Source organism: Lactuca virosa, chromosome 4 (genome assembly GCF_052849685.1).
Source record: "Lactuca virosa cultivar CGN04683 chromosome 4, Lactuca_virosa_CGN04683_v6, whole genome shotgun sequence".
Lineage (NCBI taxonomy): Eukaryota > Viridiplantae > Streptophyta > Magnoliopsida > Asterales > Asteraceae > Lactuca > Lactuca virosa.
The window spans coordinates 443,556,478-443,579,654 of NC_136429.1; positions in this window are offsets into that span (position 1 = coordinate 443,556,478).

Genomic DNA, 23,177 nt, shown 5'->3' on the forward strand with positions numbered 1-23,177 from the left:
AAAATATGGATCTAGGGTGAATGTAATCATGAACCAATGGCTCTGACACCACTTTTAGGCTTTCTACGCGTCAAATACACTCTAAACTAGGTAGCGGAAAAATAGAAACTACGATATACCTAACTGTAAGTGCAACCTATTGATCTATGGTCTCATGATAATTACATCTACTCTAGAAAACAAAACATAAGGAATAAAAACATACCTCTTAGGTAGCCCTTGATCTCCATTCTTGAGATCTTGATCCTCCATGAAGTTGCTTGGATGAGAGGACCCAAGCAGAATCCCTCTAATGGTATCACACCCAATGACACCAAAGAGTGGAATAAAAATAACTAGGATAAGGGTCAATTTTATAAACCCTAAGAGGGTTAGAAATCATCCCTAAGAGGGGGAAGAAGGTTTGGCGAAACTTCAAGGTTTCGTCATGAGATCCCCAAGGCACTATTTATAGCCTTGGATCCCTTCCTAGGTTTTCTACTCCTTCCCATGTGGGATGGAAAACCTAGAGCGAAATTCATTCCTTCTCCCATGTGGGATGGAGTGATTTTCATCCAAACCTAGTCCCATAAGGGTTCTGGAACATTCGTGATTAAATAAATATCGACTAATGAATATTCAACCCTTTAATTAATTAAACTGTTAATTAATTCCCAAAATATATTTCCATTTAGTTTCTAATTAATTATTAACCATAATAATTAATAAACCAATTTCTCCTTTATTTATTCTACTCAATTTGGGTCTTGAGGGCAACTCAAAAGGATCATGTTATTATTAGAAATATTACCAATAGTTAATGACCTTGGACACTATTTCCAACATTTAAGGTTATGGAGGCTTCAACTATGGTGGAAACCATTGATGATTAGTTTGATTGATTTTTATGATGAGAGTAAACTTGTCCCAAGGATTTCAAAACAAAACTTAAGTTGCATAATCATCAATTACCATGAGTTTCATCATTTGGGTTCATTAATGGGTATAAACTTGATATAAGGTTTCAACGGGGTACAATGACATTTTGAAGATTGATTCAATGTTGTTAAATCATTTATTAATAAAAATTATTTTAATGGAAGCAATAGATCATGTGGAGATTGGATTTTAGATGATTAGTTATGGCAGAATTGGATTTGAGTGTAAGTTGATTTTTAATTGGCAAGTATGAAATCATCAATTCAAACCCATGAATAAATAGGGAGTTGAGCTTTTTATTGTTTAATAATATGTTTTGAACCTTATTAATATGTTATAAGTTCGTCAAGAACTTATTATGTGATTGGAATGATGATTTTTGAGGTTGGAATCTAGTAAGGGATTATGCACCAATGTTGATATAATGACGTCTACAAGAGTGTCCATATAGCTCTTCTGATGTATAATTTTCTTAACCATCCAGTTATGCATAAGATAGGACTTAAATAAGATGAAATAGTGGTATTAAGAATTATTCAAATCATTAAGACTCATTGGTCAAACTTGGAAGAGTTGGGAGCAAGATGAGCTAAGTACATTGCCTTAAAAGTAGAAACTCAAATTTTGGGTTGTGTTGTGTAAAGTTACATGGTCGTGTAAATGCCAAGGTACTGATTACACGACTGTTTAACCTTGTTTAATGTTCAAAGATGACTTTTAAATTTCAATCCCTAAGAGTTTTATCTCCAATTGTTCCCAAAACCTCCATATAATATTATGCCAAGCAAAATGACGCTAAGAAAGTTAGGGACCCTTTCAAGGGTATTTTGGTCATTTTTTAACGTTTAATTTTAAACATCACTAGGTGGTGTTTAAGAACTCTTTGAATATTAAATAAGGTGGAATAACTTCACTAACAGTTGTGGTGAGTAACTACTGATGACATGTCCTTATGACAACAAATGATGAATTTTATGTAATAAAGGATGACTAATAGTTTACCAGCTTGCTTACTATGTTTATATAATGTGTATCTATGTACGCATTCATGAAACAATATTTTATAAGATTATGTTTTGAATACTAAATGAGTATGATGATTTACAAATAACATTTCTTCTTGAATTTGTGCATTCAAGTTAAGATGAAAATGACTTCGGTTTGACCAATATAAAATTCAAGGAAAATGACTAAAATGTTGACAAATAACTAAAAGTGTCAAATGGATAAATGATGATACTCTAGAATATGCTTCACTTGAATTGGTTAGCTGACTGGTGTGAGATCTTATGAGTGAGCACATTATCCTAGCTATGACGTAGGAGTTCCTTGAAATGTTTGGCATTCAAGCCTTCTTTGTTGGATACTATCTGAAGATAAGAATGTACGACACTTCTCATTTTATTACTATTGTGAGGTTGGACATATGAGATTGACTTGGGAAGGGTTAAAAGCATATTGCATTGCAGATAGTCTTTTTATGACTATAATGACGATATTTTGAGTATGACTACATTGATAGTATTTTGATTATGTATAAACGATGTATAATGACTTATGAGCTTAATGTAAAATGACCTTTATAACATCCTAAAATTTCAAGGTAAAATTTCATTTTTAATTCAACCATAAAACACCATTTAGCATTACCAATCATTCAAAAGTGTAGTAATGTAAAAACAGTTATTAGAGTACAATCCCAAAAATCATAAAGTTATGAAAACATGGGTGGATGCAGTGCATTCACACCGGGCCCATCCTTTTTGTACCGGAAGTAGCTGAAACCATAAGCACAAAGCTTAGCAAGTCCACTAAAATACCACATACCATACATACAATAGAGAATGCTATGTGTCAACCATAGTCTTGCCATTATGCCACAAGTCGTATCATGGTATTTCCTTGCCAGACCGGGGGCCAATACCCTGGGTCTTACAGACAAGTGCCAAGAGCCACCTCCTGGTCTTCCATGCAAGTATCACAAAGATAACTAGCATACTATCTATAAATACAACTATCTACTTATATGTCAGGGTCCAATCCTTGTCATGCATACAATTTGCCAGGAGCCGCCTATGGGTATTTCATACAAATGCCAAGGGTCACCCCCCCTAGTATTCCTATATTACCTAAGCCAATGGGCCGGCATTGGTGCCTTCGGCCTATAGTATAGTGAGGAGACTCACGTCAAGCTGCTAAATATCTCAGATCAAAGCCCGGATTGCCAATACGGAAAATACCCATACTAACATCATCAATAATACCAAATTTATAATTGGTCCACAACCCGTAGTTGGAATCCAAGTCTAATTGTCCAACACTCAGGGTAAAAGTCCATTTTACCCTTTCCTCACTTAGCCCAAAATTCAAGGCCCAAACCATTAGCATCAAAAACCCAATATGGCCCAACTTCCTAATTAGGCCCAAAACCCATCAAGGGACTAATCAAAGAAGGCTCAAATTCCTAAAATATATCCAAAGATCCAAATGGGCCCAATCACAAGAAAGCCCACAGACAGAAAACAAGGGACCAACAAGGCCCACAACCACATCTCATGTCGTGACTAGTTCTGGGTCATGTCATGAGAGTTCACTCGATCAGATCCCACTCATACCGACTCAATCTAGCCTATTCAGTCAAGAAATAACACCTGAGTTGGCATCACGACGTGAGCATCCTATCCTCACGTCGTGAGCCCTAACAAGCTCATCAGAAACTGGACCAAACGCTCCTCACGTCGTGAGACCTTTTGTCTCACGTCATGAGAACAATTTGAGGCTAAAAACCCATGTTTTAAGTCCTTAATCCATTAATCCTTTTACCCTAATTCTTCCCGAAGCTAAATAGGACTCCAAAGGTCAATAAAAATGATTACTTGATGGACATGCATCCCCCATGCATGTCCTAAACCCATCTTAGGTCAAAATGACAAGAAATGTCCCCAAACTCATGCAAGATTTATAAATCACAACTAAACTTCAGATCCATAAGATATGATGCTCAAGGGACCCTTAAAGGCCATAAAGTTGCCAACTTTATGGATTTCCTTCATGCAAACTTTCATAATCATGATTGAAAAGGAACAAGAACCTAGATCTAGCAACTTAAACTCATAAAGGTTGAATCTTGGACACTTACAATGTTCCAGAATGTGCACAAGATGATGATGATGATGAAGTCTCCTTGCTGGACCAACACTATAGAACACCTTCTTCTTCTTCTCCTTCTTCTAGCCACTAAAACACCACGATGGATCCAAAACCACCAAGAGGGATGAGGATTAGGTTTTTCTGAGTTGGAGGGAGGTGGAGGTTGAGAAATTAACACTAAAACTGATTTAAAGGAGCTTAAATACGTGGGAAACCCGAAAAGTTCGTGCGCTTGGACTGCAGCGCTCCTCACGTCGTGAGATCCTATTGCTCATGTCGTGAGCTAAATCTCGGACTGAAATCTTCATGCATCCCATCTCACGTCGTGAACCCTTATGTCTTACGTCGTAAGGCTCCATTTTCTCCAAAACTCAACCTTTCGACTCCTTGAAGCCCCAATTCGATTCGTCCAGGAAAACAGGTGTTACAACTCTCCCCCACTTAAATTAGATTTCGTCCTCGAAATCACTCCTTACTATCTTTCAACCACCCTAGTCAACTTGAACAACCCATCTATGACTTTGTTACAGACTGATGAAACAATTCAAGCGTACAACAACATTCCAAAATTATAACCGAACCCAACCTTAGTAGGGCTCTCAAATCCTTACGAAGAACGGGTCCTTACCCCACTAGCACTAACAACTAGAAAATAACCCTTACTTCTCTACCCGAAGTCTGAAATCCCAATGCCATGTCTGACTCCCCAACAAACAGCCCACTCTAAATCACTGCCACTTTAACTCCACTTCGAATTCCAACCGATCATAACACTTCCAACCCTTGATTATCTTGTTGTTTGCACTGAAAAACAAAATCACTGACCATTTCTTGCTATCGAATATTGTTCACTTGATAGAAGGATTAGATAATCTTTTGAGTAAAAGACTCGTCCCTACAATGGTTAAACTCATACGAGAGCTACGGAGTAGGGTCAAATCAATTACTCTGGGAATATTTAACCCATGCAGCAAGTGACTTAACATATTCACTTAATAACAAGAGACTCCTAAAACGAGTCCCAATCCTAGTACCACCTCGCGCTTATCTTGTTTCCTGATAATTACATTCCAGATGCAACCGAGACCTCCCTGTCTCATACTCACCTACTAATTAACCAATCTACTGGATTTCAAACCGGTTGCTGAGACTAATAGCCTCACACAGTCGCACCTTACGACTTCCAAACGAGGGTCTTATCGGGCATGAGTTGTCCTAGCTTTCTTGCCATCATAACTCTAACAACCCTTCTGATCCAACCGAACACAACCAACCATCAAACCTAATGCAACCAAATCCATCTGCCAAAAGTGAATGCTACATGTCCAACTATAGTCTTATATCATAGTCGGCCTCATACAACCCACAAACTCCATTAATTCCATGAATGTTGTGGCATTTCCACATCCTCACAACCTATTCTGCCCTGGTCTAGTCCCACCTAGAGGAGACTACAAGCCAAATCATAGATTTACCATGCTCTCACAACTACTCAAGAACCGGTGAATGCTATGGGCCACCCCGCAGTCTTACATCGCTATCTCACTACCTGCCCACTAAGTGAATTCTACGGCCACCCTGCAATCTTACAACACTTCAACCACTATTTTCCATTCTCAATGAATGCTACGGCCACCCCGGAGTCTTACAACACTTCTCTTTCCACCTACCATCCTAGTGAATGCTACGGCCATCCCGTAGTATTACAACACTTCAAGTATGCCATGGTCACAACCCATGGCCCCACCGCTCATCGACCGATCCAATCAAAATCCTCTTGAGTCGGACCTGCATCAGACTATATCCCAACCAGGTGTTCAGGTCATGCTTCGAACCCCAAAGCCTTAGTCAGCCAAGAACAGGCAGAAACGCTCTAACACAACCCTCGACCTGGATCGATCCACATAACCGTCGTGCATCATTATTGATGTGAAATGAAACCCAAATGTCCTTTGTTGTGCAATCCCTTAGACCAACGATTCTCCCACACTTAAATTTAATTGCGTCCTTCTAATCCTCAAGATTTTATGGATTTCCAATCCATCTCACAACCTTACTATTCGAACTGTTGATAACTTGAGCTTGCAAGAACTAGCATCCCAATACTAGCTAATATTAGCGATCACACACACCTTCCAAAACTAGATGAATACTTTTTGAAATCTCAACGAGCTCAATAATCCAAATCAATTACCACTGACTCCATTTTAAGTCCTCAACGACTTATCAGATGACGAAGAAGAACATTACAAATATCAAAGCGGGTACCCAACTGATTCCACGACCTACTTACACTTACAGCAATTCCCCCGTGAACCTGCATCTGACCATGATACGAAGGTATGAACTTGCTAACTACTGATCTCATGCCCACGATCAATCCATCCCTTATTACTTAGAAACCATGAGGAACCCCTACATACTCTGAATCCAACCCGACATGTCCACGTGGCGACTTTCTTGAATCCTTGTTGAAACTACCAAAGATTGAATCGACTGCTGATCTTTTATCACATCACGCTTGATCTGGTGATAGCCAGTGCCTCCTACATCGCAATCTAAATCTAACTCACCCAAACATCCCCTAAACACGGCTCTCAGTATGAAAATGGCATATGAATACTCTAAAGATAAAATATTTAAACCATCATGGCGAAAAAACTATAATCCCAGGCGGAGACTTTGATACACCCCACAGAGAATCTCATACATAACATACAATCATGATAATAATTAATAAGAACATGAAGGAAAAGAATTCAATACACACCTGCGACATCAAAGGATGGAACTTGGATCCTCTTGACCCGTGACTACAATGATCGGCTCCTCACAACAGGAACCTCCACCATGCCCTCGCGCCTATCAGTAATCCTCAAAGTGGCTGGAGCAGGTGCCCTCACCGCTCCTATCATCAACTCTGGACAATCAGCCTTCTTGTGGCCCACTTGGTTGTAGTGAAAACATAACGAGCTCATCCTCTAGGGACAATATCTACTGACATGACCAACCCTGTCACACTTGTAGCAACCCATACCCCTTGATCGACAAACCCCATCGTGTTGTTTTCCATATGTGTTGCATTGACTCCGGCCCTGCTGGCCCCTAAACTGCTGATCTGAAGTCTTGGGCCTCTTCGCAGGACTCTCAACTGCATGCAGCTACTCTGGCTTCCTCATCCCCAGGTGCTCCAAATCAATCTCCCGTTCCCAGGCTCTAGCAATCATATCATTCAGTGTCTTTCACCCTTAGATACTCACAAACTCCATGATGTCATCCCTCATTATATCATGATACCTTACCTTCTTCATCTCCTTGTAAGCTGCACATTGTGGAACCAGTAAAGCCCTCTCCTGGAACTTGGAAGTGATCTCTACCACAGCCTCAGTAGTATGGCGAAGGTCCTGAATAGCTTGTGCAAACTTAGCCCTAAAATGGGTCACAAACTCATCCCAAGTCATCGTCTCCAAGGCTTTGCCTCCCAATGCAAAGTCTACCTCCTCCCACCAATCTATGGCTCCGTATTTCAGAAGACAGGAAGCAAATATGACCTTCGACCCCTCGGGACAGAAACTCATCCGGAAAGTATTCACCATGTCTGCTAACCATGTCCTACTGGAAATATGGTCCTTCTCCCCAAAGACGCGGGAGCTCCACAAGCACGAAACTCGTGAAAGGAAAGAGTGCGGGCTCCTATAATAGCCATAATCTCAATACGGAATGCACCCAGACGCTCATCCAAAATCTCTAAAATCCCCTCCTTGACCATACCAAAGATCACAGGAGTCTCCTCCAAAATACCATGAGTGATCTCCAACAAGTTAAACTCTTGCATCCGCTCATCAATCGGTTTAGTACCTGCACCTGAGCTTGAACCAGAACCTAAACCTTCTTCTTGAGTGCACATCACCATTCTAAAAACAATCATGCAAATGATCAGAGCATAATCATGAATCCTCATCCAACAGGCTTCCTAGACTCTCCGTGACTCTCCTTGATTCGAGTATGGATCCTGTGATTTCAGTAGTACCGTGCCCAGTACTACCTTCCACACCTATCCATACTTTCCTCAAGAATCATCCCAAATCCTTTAAGTCACCTTCCCAAACTAACACTCCAAATACTCGCTACACAGCACAACCAACCCACTAAAAGCACTTCCTAGGCTCTCCTAGGTTCCCGACCTCACGCTCCCATCAGTTGCTAAAAAACAACCACTAATGTCAGCTAACTACCTCATGAATATAGTCACATGAAACAAAGCTCAGATAATCCTTCGAGTAAAAGACTCAACCCTAGAACGGTTGGACTCAGACAAGAGCTACGCAATAGGGTCAAATCCATCGCTCTAAGATTGTTTAACATACACAACATGTGACTTGACATATTCACTTAGTAGCTAACCCACATCACTAAGAGTCCCAAAAAGCACAAAGCAAGCAGCATTCAGGCAACAGAAAATCTAACCACCATACCAACTAATCAAGCCATTCAATCTAATTATCTGAAAACCATACTAGCATGCAATTTCTAAAAGCTCAAACAATCAGGCATATAAAGGCATCTCTCCTAGCATGAAATCATGAGCAGATCCTTAGCCCTAATCTAGCATGCAATTCTCATAATATATAACATAATAAACATGTATCAGCATTCTAGGAATCATTTACTTGAGCTAGGCCGATTGCACGCATCACACCTCTTTCTTTTATTATAAAATCCTTTAATAAAACATTTATTTTATGAATATTTCACCAAACCCTCAGTTTGATTTTAGACACACCCGAGAGTATGCCCGAATCCCTCAAACCAAGGCTCTGATACCACCTTGTAACACCAAAATTTCAAGGTAATATTTTACTTTTAATTTAACCATAAAACACCATTTAGCATTACCAATCATTCAAAAGTGTATTAATGTAAAAATAGTTATTAGAGTATAATCCCAAAAATCATAAAGTTGAGGAAACATGGGTGGATGTAGTGCATGTAACGCCCGTGTTTCTGGGCCAAAGCATAAATGATGATGTAATAGTCTAGGTCAACCTTTGTGACTCGTTTTAAAATAATAAAGAGGAATTATGTGAATATTATGTGAATTATGTGCTTATTTACTTAATTATTATGATTTAATAAGTTACGAATAAAAATAAGCGTCGAAAATAAACGTTAGATAAACCCGATATCTATGAAGGAAGTTGTAGTGGTTGAAACAAGGATTCCGGAGATATAAAGAATACCGAAATCCGAGTTATAACGAAGAAGTTATGACATGTCGAAGTTTCACGACAGAACCGATACAACGTTGTATGACGTAAAAAGTGAATTTACGATAAAGTGCTTTTTAGCCTTAGCGATCTAAATGAAATTTGTAGTATTCGTTAAACCGAGAGCGTGCATAAAAAGAACGCCCAAATCTGACTTCGTATGAGGAAGTTATGATTTTTCTAAGTTTCAGCGTAGTAGTATGCAGCCCGAGACTTGAATTTTAGATCGAGTGATTTTTAGCTGAAATAACATAAACGAGAATCGAAGATCTCGTCGTTAGTAGTTTAACAATAAAAAGACAGACGAAAGCGAACGTCGGATGAAGAAGTTATGAATTTTTAACAGACTTTTCCTGTCCCGTCCTGTTAAAAATATAACTTTAAAAATAAAGTCAAAATTAGCCAACGAAGTCTAAACGAAAGTTGTAGAGTATAATCTCACCTACGCGTGGATATAAAGAACGTCAAAAAAGGAGCTCGTATGCAAAAGATACAATTTTTTGAAGTTTATGGCCCAAATATCGAGACTAGTCTGAGGAGGTACGCCCAACGTTCGCATGGCAGGACCTCGTATTGACCACGTCGCCGGTCTTCGCATGATGGCCACGTAGCAGACACGTCCGAGCCACGTGCCCTCCCTTCCGAGAATCGGACATGTAGCCTCGTACGCCCTTCGTAGTAAGCTACTTCGGACCCTATAAAAGGGATGCGAGGCTGCCCGTATTTTGGTTGCCATTTTTCTATTCCTTTCACTCTAAAACCCCTCTCTAGCCTACTTTTAACCCCCGAAGTCTCGGTATCATCCCCGACACCCGAAGCAAGTCCCGAAGCCCCGAAGATCCCGAGAAAAAGAGTTATCGAGCCAAAACTCTGCCCGTGTGGAGCCCGGTTTTTGGGAAAACATCCCGGTTTCATCGAAGAATATTATTTTAATAGACGAGGTGCTGCCCGATTATCGTCTTAACAAGTGAGTGTATAGTCACTTTCCTCTTACACATAGATATGAAGTATTTTCTATAAAATACGTGCTATGTGTAATTATATTGTTTGTTTATTTGAGATGGGTGTTGAGTAAATATTTTATAAAAGTTTTAAACTGTATATGTATTTTTATCTAAAACTATGTTGGGTAAAACATGGGTAGATGAAATAATTGATGTGTGTTAAAATGATGAGAGGTCTCGATGTTGTTGTTGTTGTTGTCATCTAGCGGAGTATAGATGACGACCACAAACCTTTCTAGACACTCCAGTGGAACGCTAGCAGGCTCGCAACCTGTAGGTGTTGGTGAACTATATGTTCATTAGTGTACTCCATCCCCCTCATGGTTGCCTTAAGGATATGTATGGCTGAGGAGTCCCCTTAGCAGTAGTGTCCATCCCGATGATGATCCTTAGGCTAGGTCCCTTGTGATAGGTGTTTAGGGACTAAAAGTGAGGATAACGGGAACGGGTAATTAGGGTTATTGTTGGTTGATGAAATTAATAAATTTATTATTGGTTAATGAAATTAATAAATCTATTATTATTTGTGGGTTGAAAACCCTATATGCTCACCAGCCTCCCAAGCCTGACCCACTCAGCTTTTTATATTACAGGTAGTGGACCCAGAGCATAGTTGGATGATGACGAGGGATTTTTGGATTATAGGCCAGTAGTTGTAATAATTGTTGTAAGGCATATAATGTACTGTTTATGCTTTTGGTTTGTATCGGAACATGACATCCCGAGGTTTTGTTATATAATGAAAATATATTTCTTTAAGAAATACTTGGACAAATTTTTATTATATTTTGTTTTGGAAATAAATTTCGCAACATCTTTTGGAAGATTACTCTGATTTTATTTTAAAAGCATAAACTAAATCGGTCTTTTCTGGCTGAGAAAAATGGGTACGTCACAGTGCCATCACGCCGGACCCATCCATTTTGTACCGGAAGTACCTGAAACCATAAACAATAAACTGTAAGCATAAAGCTTAGTGAGTCCCCCAAAATACCACATACCATACATAAAATAGAGAATGTTATGTGCCAACCATAGTCTTGCGATTATGCCATGAGCCGTATCATGGGCTTTCTTTACCAGGTCAGGGGCCAATACCCTGGGTCTTACAAATAAGTGTTGGATAAGGTGTCTAAGTCCATAACTATTTCTGGTATGTACTTGACCCGACCCGGCATGGTCCATTTGGGTTGCATGGCACCATGCAATTGGATAAACTAAAATGAGAGAAATAACACTTATGGTTTATTAATATATTATAAGTTCTAATATATTAATAATATTATTTAATTAGTTTGATCAATAATTAATTTAGAATTAATTAAGTGATCAAAAGATAACTAATTAAATATATGGGTAGATTATGTAAATCTTCCATATCTTATATAGTGGGCTAAGAGGCTCCATGGATTATCAAGTTGGGTTCCACCCATAGGATGCTCCATGGATGCTCTATGGGAGTTACAAACCCATGGGTCATGGAAATGAAGAGTCATGACACATTAGGGTTTACATGGTGTAACCCTAGATGTGTCAACACTATATAAGAAACTCATTCTCCACCAAAATCGGCTACACATAAGAAACAAGAGGGCTAGGCCGATTTTAGAAGTGTGTATTCTCTCTAAAGTCATTCCAAAAGCATTTGGTGTTGTGTGAAGCATTTGAGGCATCACACTTGGGGTGCTAGGCTCACAAGGTTTCAAGGATCATAAGCAACAACAAGGTAAGTTATTCTATCTTTCATGCAAGTTAAAATTTGATCCCCATGTATGCTAGATAGGAATATAACCTTGGAATTCAACTTTGCATGATAATTAGACAAACATAGATCCAAGGTTATTAGGGTTGCATGTACACTTAGGAAGTGTTAGAATGCTCAAAACCCATCAGTGGTATCAGAGCCTAGGTTTGTTTGTTGTTTTTTTTTTTTTTTTGTGCAAACTGCTTGAAAAAAATCATTTTTTTGTTTTCTGCTCGTATGAAAGTTTGCACATTTGTTGCTGGAAATGGACTAGAAACATTACCCTAAACTGTTTTGATGTTTTAAAACTTGTTTTAGATGGTGTAATGTTTATGCTAATCCATTTACAATGGCAATTATCAAAATTACAAGTTTTTTTAAGTGTAATTTTTGATTCTTGAAAGTGTTCATATTCATGTTCTTGAACTTATGAAGATTAGACGATCATAGGAATTGTTTGTAACCTTCATGGTAGTTTAATTCATGATTATAATGTGTTTTAATGGAGTCCATAACTTGTTCTCAAGTTATGGAAAACCAAAAGTCTCACTTTTATTAAAGCCATTAAAAGAACACAAGAGTTATAAAAATGAAGAGTCTTCATTTTTATTACTCAATTAATTCATAAGTTATAAGAAATGAAAAGTTTTTGAAGTTTACAAAAGTTGCCCTCAAGTTTTGGAACAAGTAAAGTCTTGATTAAAACTTTAGTTCCAACCCTTAGAATTTTAAAAGTTAAAATTCAACCCTTATACTTTATAATATTATAAGTTACTAATATATATATGTATAAGATCAAGTCGTCTTACCGCTAGTACGCCTCATTCACGAAGCCGGTCTATAAGGGGGGTATAAGGTTGTTGCCTATAAAATGGCAACTTAATGGGTGTCCACTCTCACCCACCGCTTCCTTGATCGGTGGAGGGCCGTTAGCCGAACTGGTAGGACAAGGACTTATAAATTCTCATTAAAAGTATGATGAATATTATAAAGTAACTAAATGCTTTTATTAAATTCCCAATTTTAGTTACTTTAGGAAAAATGTGAATAAGGTGCTAATCCATGAAATTACACTTTACACTTTGTTTAAGTCGTTGGTGGAGCGTGTGTGGTTAACCGGCACACTAACTTGGACTTAACAAGGTAGGTAAAGGGTGACTTAAGGTTTACCATAGCATCGGTGAAGCGTGTGTGGTTTACCGGCACATCGATTGAGTGATAAACTTTGAGGGTACCAAGTGATTTGCATGGTTACTTCACACCTCGTTTTGTGATCCTCGGTATCCCAGTCACAAAACTTGGAGGGCACACTCGAGATTGAAACATGCCTTTGAAAAGTTCATTGAATCTCAAAAGAATCTAGGAATTTCTAAGAACCAATTAAAAACCTAATATTTATATTTTGTTTTTCATGGTGGAAATTGGTGAATCGTCATTCACCTACGTTTCAAATATGTTATAGCTTGGATTACGACATACCTCTTCTAAGTTATAATATATTGTGATTGGATCCTAACCTTAATATTACATTTGGGTGTTTTATTAAGGACTCTCTTAATATCTAAACTAATCTTGTCCTCTTCTTTCAGATGTCTTCAAACAATGCTGCTTCTGGCTCTAATCCTAATGGCTCCTTTACCCTTATGAACTTGTGTGGGAAAGTCACTTTTGATGGATCCAACTTCAATGAATGGATCAGAAACATCAGGATGATTACCCGCTACGAGGACAAAGAATATGTCCTTGACAAGGAGCTTAAGGAGATTGATGAGACCACTGCAACTCCCTAGGAGATCGCTGACTTCCGGGCACATGAAAGGGATGCTACAAAAGTAGCATGCATCATGTTGGCCACCATGACAGCGGAACTCCAAAAGTCCTATGAGGATTTCTACCCTTTTGAAATGCACCAAGATCTGATGGAAAGATACCATCAAAGTGCACGTCAAGAGATGTATGAAATCATATGCTCTATCATAACAACCATGATGAAGGACGGGGAATCCGTCACGAGCCACATGCAGAAAATGCAAAGGTATGTGGATCGGTTGCTGAAGCTTAATGTGAACTTCCCTGAGGAGCTTGCAATAGATATCATTTTGCACTCCTTACCATAGTGCTATGATCAATTCCGCATGACATATCACATGAATAAGGAAGAGGTCACACTCAGCAAACTTCAGGGACTCCTCAAGACCGCAGAAACAGGTCTTAAGGGTAAGTCAGTTGTTAACACTCCTACTCTAAACTCCGCCCCGGTTTTGGCAATCGGGAAAAGTCGAGGGAAGAAGAGGAAGAGCTCTTCGAAGGGTACCAAGGCTAGGACCCTTGATGGCTCTTCTTCAAGTGGAACCAAGAAAGGTTTCGTCACTCCTTCTTCTGACCCTAAAGAGGCTGAATGCTTCTATTGCAATGAAAAGTCACATTGGAAGCGGAACTGCCCAAAGTACCAACAAGATGTGAAGGATGGGAAAGTTAAACCCAACCATGCAGGTATTTACACTATCTTATCTAATAACTCACCCCATTCTAACTCTTGGGTCCTTGATACCGGTTGTGGTATTCATATCTGTTCTGATTTGCAGGGACTAAGAAGAAGTGAGAATGTGGAGCATGGAAGAATAAACTTAATCATGGGGAATAGGAAAGCTTTACCTGTCACCAAGATTGGAGTTTATACTTTATCGCTAAGTAGTGGGTTTAGTTTAGATTTGAATAAGTGTTGTTATTCGCCAGAAATGGCAAGAAACATTATTTCCTTTCATGCATTGTATAAACAAGGTTTCACCTTTTCATTTGATAATGAAGTTGGTTCGATTAATGCTTTCTTTAATAATGTTCTTTATTTTAAAGCATTACCTTGTGATGGCGTGTATGAACCTATATCTGTGGTTGATAACTTAGGAAATAATGTATTGTGTATTGATTCTGTTAATAATAATAACTTGGATAAAGCATCATTATGGCATTGTCGTCTTGGACATATAAGCAAGAAACGCATAGGCCAACTCCAAAAGGATGGAGTCTTGGAGTCATTTGACCTAAAGCCAGATGATAGTTGTGAATCATGCTTACTTGGAAAAATGACAAAGTCACCCTTCACAGGTTCTTGTGAGAGGGGTGAAGGTTTGTTGGATCTTATACACACGGATGTGTGTGGACCCTTCAAACATGCCACAAGGGATGCTAATCGTTATTATTTGACTTTTACTGATGATTACAGTAGATATGGATATGTCTACTTAATCAAGCATAAGTCAGAGACTTTTGAAAGGTTTAAAGAATTTAAACAGGAAGTCGAGAATCAATTGGGCAGGAACATTAAGATGCTTCGATCCGATTGAGGTGGTGAGTATCTTAGTTCAGAGTTCCTCGACTATCTTAGGGAATGTGGGATTGTCTCATAATTGACACCTCCCAGGACACCGCAGTTGAACGGTGTAGCTGAGAGGCGTAATCGAACCTTGTTGGATATGGTTCGTTCCATGATGAGTCGAGCTTCGCTACCAATCTCATTTTGGGGGTATGCCTTAGAGACTGCCGCCCATATCCTTAATCTAGTCCCTACAAAGAAAGTTGCCAAAACTCCTCATGAGATGTGGACTGGTAAAGTACCCAAACTAGACCACATCAAGATTTGGGGTTGCAAGGCTTTCGTGAGACGCGAGACTCATGATAAGCTCGAACCTCGAAGCGAGAGGTGTATTTTCATCGGTTACCCACAACAATCATTTGGTTACCTCTTCTATAGACCTAGTGAAAATGTGGTCTTTGTAGCTAGGAGGGCTGTCTTTCGAGAGAGAGAGTTCATAAGCCAAGGAGACAGTGGGAGGCAAGTTGACCTTGAAGAAATTCAAGAGTCAAGTGGTGAAGGAACTTCAAACCCTAACACTCAACTTGAGAAGGAAACTCCTGTTGAGCCAATTGACAAGTCTGTACCTCTAAGGCGTTCCACAAGGGTTAGGAATGCACCTGAGCATTACTATGGATTCCATATTACTGCGGAAGGTGATACACTTATCAGTGATGAGACACTGATAAGTCTGGATGAACCTAACAGTTACGCGGAAGCCATGGCAGGCCCTGAGTCAGCCAAGTGGAAAGAGGCAATGGACAGCGAGATACAGTCCATGTATGACAATCAAGTTTCGAACTTGGTTGAGAATGTATCAGGTCGTAAGACTGTAGGGTGCAAATAGATCTTCAAGAAGAAGACCGACATGGATGGTAAGGTACACACTTATAAGGCACGACTGGTTGCAAAGGGTTTCTCACAAACTCCGGGAGTTGATTATGATGAGACCTTTTCTCCAGTGGCCAAGATTAAGTCTATTAGGGTTCTGTTAGCCATAGCCGCATTTCATGACTATGAAATATGGCAAATGGATGTCAAAACCGCTTTCCTTAATGGAAAGTTGGCTGAGGATGTTTACATGAGTCAGCCAGAGGGTTTTGTCAATACAGAGTACCCTAATAGAGTGTGTAAGCTTGAGAAATCCATTTATGGGTTAAAGCAAGCACCTCGCAGATGGAATCTTTGCTTTGATGAGAAAGTCAAAGAATTTGGCGTTTCTAGGAGTGAAGATGAATCTTGTGTATATGTCAAGGCTAGTGGGAGTATAGTTAGTTTTTTGGTATTGTATGTGGATGACATACTACTCATAGGAAATGACATCCCAACTCTGCAGGAAGTTAAGTCCTGGCTTGGGAAGTGTTTCTCTATGAAGGACCTAGGAGAAGCTGCCTATATTCTAGGGATAAGGATCTTGAGAGACCGGAGTAAAAGACTAATTGAACTTAGTCAGAGTACCTACTTGGATAAGGTGCTGAAGAGATTCGGCATGCAGGACTCCAAGAAAGGACAGTTACCCATCCAGAGTAAAGCCAGATTGAGTAAGACACAAAGCCCTAGTACTGAGGCTGAGATAGCAGAAATGAGTCGAATACCTTATGCTTCGGCTGTAGGATCGATCATGTATGCTATGACGTGTACTCGACCTGATGTAGCCTTTGCCTTGAGCATGGTTAGCAGGTATCAGGGGAACCCTGGCAAGGCACACTGGACTGCGGTAAAGAATATCCTCAAGTACCTATGGAGGACTAAGGACTGGGTCCTTACCCTCGGTGGGAGTGAAGACTTGAGAGTTGTAGGGTATAGTAATGCTAGCTTTCAGACCGATAGGGATAATTTCCGCTCTCAGTCAGGCTGGGTCTTTACCTTAAACGGAGGAGCAATTTCTTGGAAGAGTTCCAAGCAAGAGACAGTGGTTGATTCAACTTGCGAATCAGAGTATATAGCAGCTAGCGAGGCAGCAAAGGAGGCGATATGGCTGAAGAACTTCATTGGAGACCTTGGAGTTGTACCAGCTATTAAAGAGCCAATGGAAATTTTCTGTGATAGTGAAAGTGCAGTTGCCTTAGCCAAGGAACCAAGGGATCACGGGAGATCCAGACACATCGACAGAAAATACCATTTCATCAGACATCGAATAGAAGAAGGACTCCTCGTGGCAAAGAGGGTATCATCGGATGAGAACCCAGCAGATCCCCTCACGAAGGGACTGACTCGGGTTAAGCATCTCCAGCATGCTCGGAGCATAGGGCTGAAGGACGATATTAGATTTAGTAGTCAGATAACCTCGAAATTTGTAAAGTGTAATTGACATTAGATGATGAATAAAAGGTGTTTTATTTATGAGTAAAGTGTTGCTATCTCTTGTCGATCGTTTACTATATTTCTTTTGCATGTTTTGACTTCCAGAATAATTATGTTTGGTATATCATATTATTCGAACCTCCACAGTCGGTCATATGTCGGAAGTAGGTATGAATCAAGACTGTCATGATTGATTGCAGAGGTCTAAGGTGTTGGACATGGCTACAACAATCTTGAGTGCTCATAAGTTCTGAGCATTGGATTCAACCCACGCTCACTTGTATCACTTCATGGAATTTATCTCAAGTGATCGTGAGACGGTAATATCATATGAGTCTTCAAACCTAGAGATATGATTTGTTACTTATGAGTTGGTTATGCATTGATTGTACGAAAACGCATTGGTAACTCGATGTTATAAAACGTGCTCTTGTGTATAATTGAATGAGTGGTAGAACAAACATATGAGTCGAAGTTTATCTATTCCTTCTTGGATTAGAAGCTGATATCTGGGCCCCTCGATGATTTTGTTTTGACCTATGTATCGGGCCCGGTCAGAACTAAGTTGATGTGTTCAATTAAGTTCTTTGTCAAACAAATCGGAAATCGGGAAACAAACTGCTGGACAATAAGTAAGACATTGTTCCATGTATTTGTCCGGCTGATATCTCGAATAGAGGATTATATGATCACTTATCTTAAATGGTGTATCATCATCTTCTCAGTTCCGAGAGACCTTGAAAGAGCTACGATTGCCGATCGGTTCCTGAAGTATTGCAGTTATAGTTATTAGACTTATCCAAGTGGGAGACTGTTGGATAAGGTGTCTAAGTCCATAACTATTTCTGGTATGTACTTGACCCGACCCGGCATGGTCCATTTGGGTTGCATGGCACCATGCAATTGGATAAACTAAAATGAGAGAAATAACACTTATGGTTTATTAATATATTATAAGTTCTAATATATTAATAATATTATTTAATTAGTTTGATCAAGAATTAATTTAGAATTAATTAAGTGATCAAAAGATAACTAATTAAATATATGGGTAGATTATGTAAATCTTCCATATCTTATATAGTGGGCTAAGAGGCTCCATGGATTATCAAGTTGGGTTCCACCCATAGGATGCTCCATGGGAGTTACAAACCCATGGGTCATGGAAATGAAGAGTCATGACACATTAGGGTTTACATGGTGTAACCCTAGATGTGTCAACACTATATAAGAAACCCATTCTCCACCAAAATCGGCTACACATAAGAAACAAGAGGGCTAGGCCGATTTTAGAAGTGTGTATTCTCTCTAAAGTCATTCCAAAAGCATTTGGTGTTGTGTGAAGCATTTGAGGCATCACACTTGGGGTGCTAGGCTCACAAGGTTTCAAGGATCATAAGCAACAACAAGGTAAGTTATTCTATCTTTCATGCAAGTTAAAATTTGTTCCCCATGTATGCTAGATAGGAATATAACCTTGGAATTCAACTTTGCATGATAATTAGACAAACATAGATCCAAGGTTATTAGGGTTGCATGTACACTTAGGAAGTGTTAGAATGCTCAAAACCCATCAATAAGTGCCAAGAGCCTCCTCTAGGTCTTCCATGCAACTATCACAAAGACAACTAGCATACTATCCATAAATACAACTATATACTTATCTGCCAGGGTCTGATCCCTGGTCTTGCATACAATTTGCCAGGAGCCACCTCCGGATCTTTCATACAAATGCCAAGGGCCACCCCTGGTCTTCCTATATAACATAAGCCAATGGGCCGGCATTGGTGCCTTCAGCCTACAGTATAGTGAGGAGGGTCGCCTCTAGCTGCTAAATATCCCAAATCAAAGCTCGGACTGCCAATCCGGAAAATCCTCGTGCTAACATCATTAATAATACCAGATTAATAATTGGTCCACAACCCATAGCTGGAATCCAAGTTTGATTGTCCAACACTAAGGGTAAAAGTCCATTTTACCCTTTCCTCACTTGGCCCAAAATTTGAGGCCCTAACCAGTAACATCAAAAACCCAATATGGCCCATCTTCCTAATTCGGTCCAAAACCCATCATGGACCTAATGAGAGAAGGCCTAAATTCCTAAGAGATACCCAAAGCTCCAAATGGGCCCAATCACAAGAAGGCCCACAGACAGAAAACTAGGGCCCAACAAGGCCCAAAACCACATCTCACGTCGTGACCAGTCCTTGGTCACGTCGTGAGAGTTCACTCGATCAGATCCCACTCATACCGACTCAACCTAGCCAATTCAGTCAAGAAATAACACTTGAGTTGGCCTCACGACGTGAGCAGCCTATCCTCATGTCGTGAGCCCCAACAAGCTCATTAGAAACGGGACCAAACGCTCCATTAAGCCTTCGACCCCAATTCTTCCAGAAGCTAAATATGACTCCAAAGGTCAATAAAATTGATTACTTGATGAACATGCATGCCCCATGCATGTCCTAAACCTATCTTATGTCAAAATGACAAGAAATGTCAACTAAACTTCAGATCCATAAGATATGATGCTCAAGGGACCCTTAAAGGCCATAAAGTTGCCAACTTTATGGGTTTCCTCCATCAAAAATTTCATAATCATGAAGGAAAAGGGACAAAATCCTAGATCTAGCAACTTAAACTCAGAAAGGTTGAATCTTTGACACTTACAATGGTCCAGAATGTACACAAGATGATGATGGTAAAGCCTCTTTGTTGGACCAATACTCTAGAACACCATCTTCTTCTTCTTCTAGCCACTAAAACACCAATATGGATCCAAAACCTCCATGAGGGATGAGGGTTATGGTTTTCTGAGTTGGAGGGAGGTGGAGGCTGAGAAATGAACCCTAAAACCGAGTTAAGGGAGCTTAAATACGTGGGAAACCCTAAAAGTCCGTGGGATTGGGCTGCAGCGCTCCTCACGTCGTGAGCTCATATTGATCACGTCGTGCGCTCAGTCTCGGACAGAAATCTTCATGCATCCCATCTTATGTTTTGAGCCATTATGTCTCACGTCGTGAGGCTCCTTTTTTTCCAAAACATATCCTTTTGACTCCTTGAAGCCCCAATTCGATTCATCCAGGAAAATAGGTGCTACAACTTATGGCTTACCGCTGACTAAGGATTAAAGAATTTACAATGAATCAAAGACTATCTTTTACCTATGAATAAAAACATACTTTTATCAAAGAATTTTTAAAAAGATTTTGGGGATTTCTCACTAGTTAGAGTAATGTGCCAATTTCTTGACTTCAAGGGTGTGAAATCTTAGTATTACACATTAGGAATTACTAATATGTAACTTATATTTTTACATGTATTCAAGTGATATAAGTGAATGAAGACTTTAGAGGATGACCTGGATTTTAGAAGCCTACGATTGTTCTAATGGTTTACTTGAACTTGTGTAATGATATAGTATTGATCCACCCTCCTACTACATAACTTTGAATTGCTAAACTTTTTATTAGTTATAAAAGACTATGGGACCATATTTTGTTTTGAGTAATTACAAAAGACTATGGGACCATATTTTCTCTAAAAAATACGATTTTAAAAAGTTAAATTGATTTAAACTATAAATCTAAAAAATGAGTGTTTCAACGGCTCATATGAATTTCAAAATTTACCACATAAATGTCAAATGGGTATACTTGAATAGTGAATTTGATGAAATTAATAACACGGAACATACTTTGGGTTCGCAAAATATAATTTTCAAAATCATTTTTATATTTTGGCCAAGTTTGTTTATGGACTTAAACAAGCTCCACATGCATGATATGAAACTCATAATAAATTTATTAAGATGTCTAATATCAAGCAAGATTCGAAAGATGCAACTCTTTTTCGTAAGAAGGCTCGACCATCTTATTCTTGTTTAAATTTTTGTTGATGATATCAAATTTGGTTCTATACATCCTAGTTTATCAAAAGAATTTGAAGATCTCATGAAAAAAATTGAAACGAGCATGACGGGAAAAATAATATTTTTTCAAGGTTTAAATATATGAAATAGGGAATGAATTTTTATTAGCCAATAATCTTATACTAGTAAAATATAATCATGTTTTAGTATGGAAAATTGTTCAAATGTGAATACCCTTATACTACCGGCACCATGCTAAGTCCTTCATTGCATAAACATACGGTTGATAAACATGTCTATCGAAATATGATAGGTCTGTTATTTTATCTTACAAGTAGGCATGATATCATGTTTATGTGTGTTACTATGTGAGGTATCAATTATATATATATATATATATATATATATATATATATATATATATATATATATATATATATATATATATATATATATATATATAGAAAAGTTCAATAGATAACCATTATTAATCAAGGAACCAAGGAACCAATCCAAAACGTCGAAATTTAGAGCAATCAACGACAAAATGAAGGGTTGTAGACTTTTACAATGGACGCATATGCACCGGATTATAACAAACTCACTTTTTTTTCGTTTAAATTTTTTTTAGGTCATGTTTTTTATCGAAAAAAAAAACCGAGTATACCATTGTTCACGATTTTTCGTCCTCTTTCCAAAGAGATCAATGATGATATATAAAAAACGAACTTTTTTTTCGAAAAAAACTCACTTTATTTTCTTTGTAGAAAAGTTAAGGTCTATTTTTTTATTGAAAAAAATTAATAAATATATCAAAATTCATGTTTTTTTGTACTTTTTAAACATAGATTCATATTCATGTAAAAAAAACAATATTTCAGTTCTGATTCACATTGTGGACCTGTTCAGATTCATATTATGAACCTGTTCAGATTCTCTCAGATTCACAGTGTGAATCTGAATTGATCGGAGCTTTTTCACATTGTGAATGTTAAAATTTCAAATATTTACAGTTTAGATTCACAGTGTGAATCTACACTGATCGAGGGTTTTTTTTTGTGAACTTCTCAGATTCATAGTGTGCATAATAGTAAGTCAGATTCACAATGTGAATCTAAACTGTTCGAGCTTTTTCACATTGTGAATGTTAAAAATTGAAATATCTACAGTTTAGATTCACAGCGTGAATCTACACTGTTCGAGGTTTTTTTTTTAAATCGGTGTTGATGTTTATTAATAGAGTACAAAAAATTAATATTTTTGGTATAACTATTTTTTTTTTGATAAAAATAAACTTAAATATTGAAAAAACTAACAAAACGAAGTGGGTTTTTTCGAAAAAAAAAGTTTATTTTTTATATATCAACATGGATCTCTATGGAAAGAGAACGAAAAATCGAGAACAATGGTTTATTCGTTTTTTTTTTTTTTGATAAAAAATGTGGCTTAAAAAAATTTAAAACGAAAAAAAGAGGTGGGTTATTTGGTAAGGAGGTGGATTTTTTGGTATAATCTGGTATTTGTGCATCCAATGTAAAAGTGTACATCTATTTTCTTGGCCATTGAT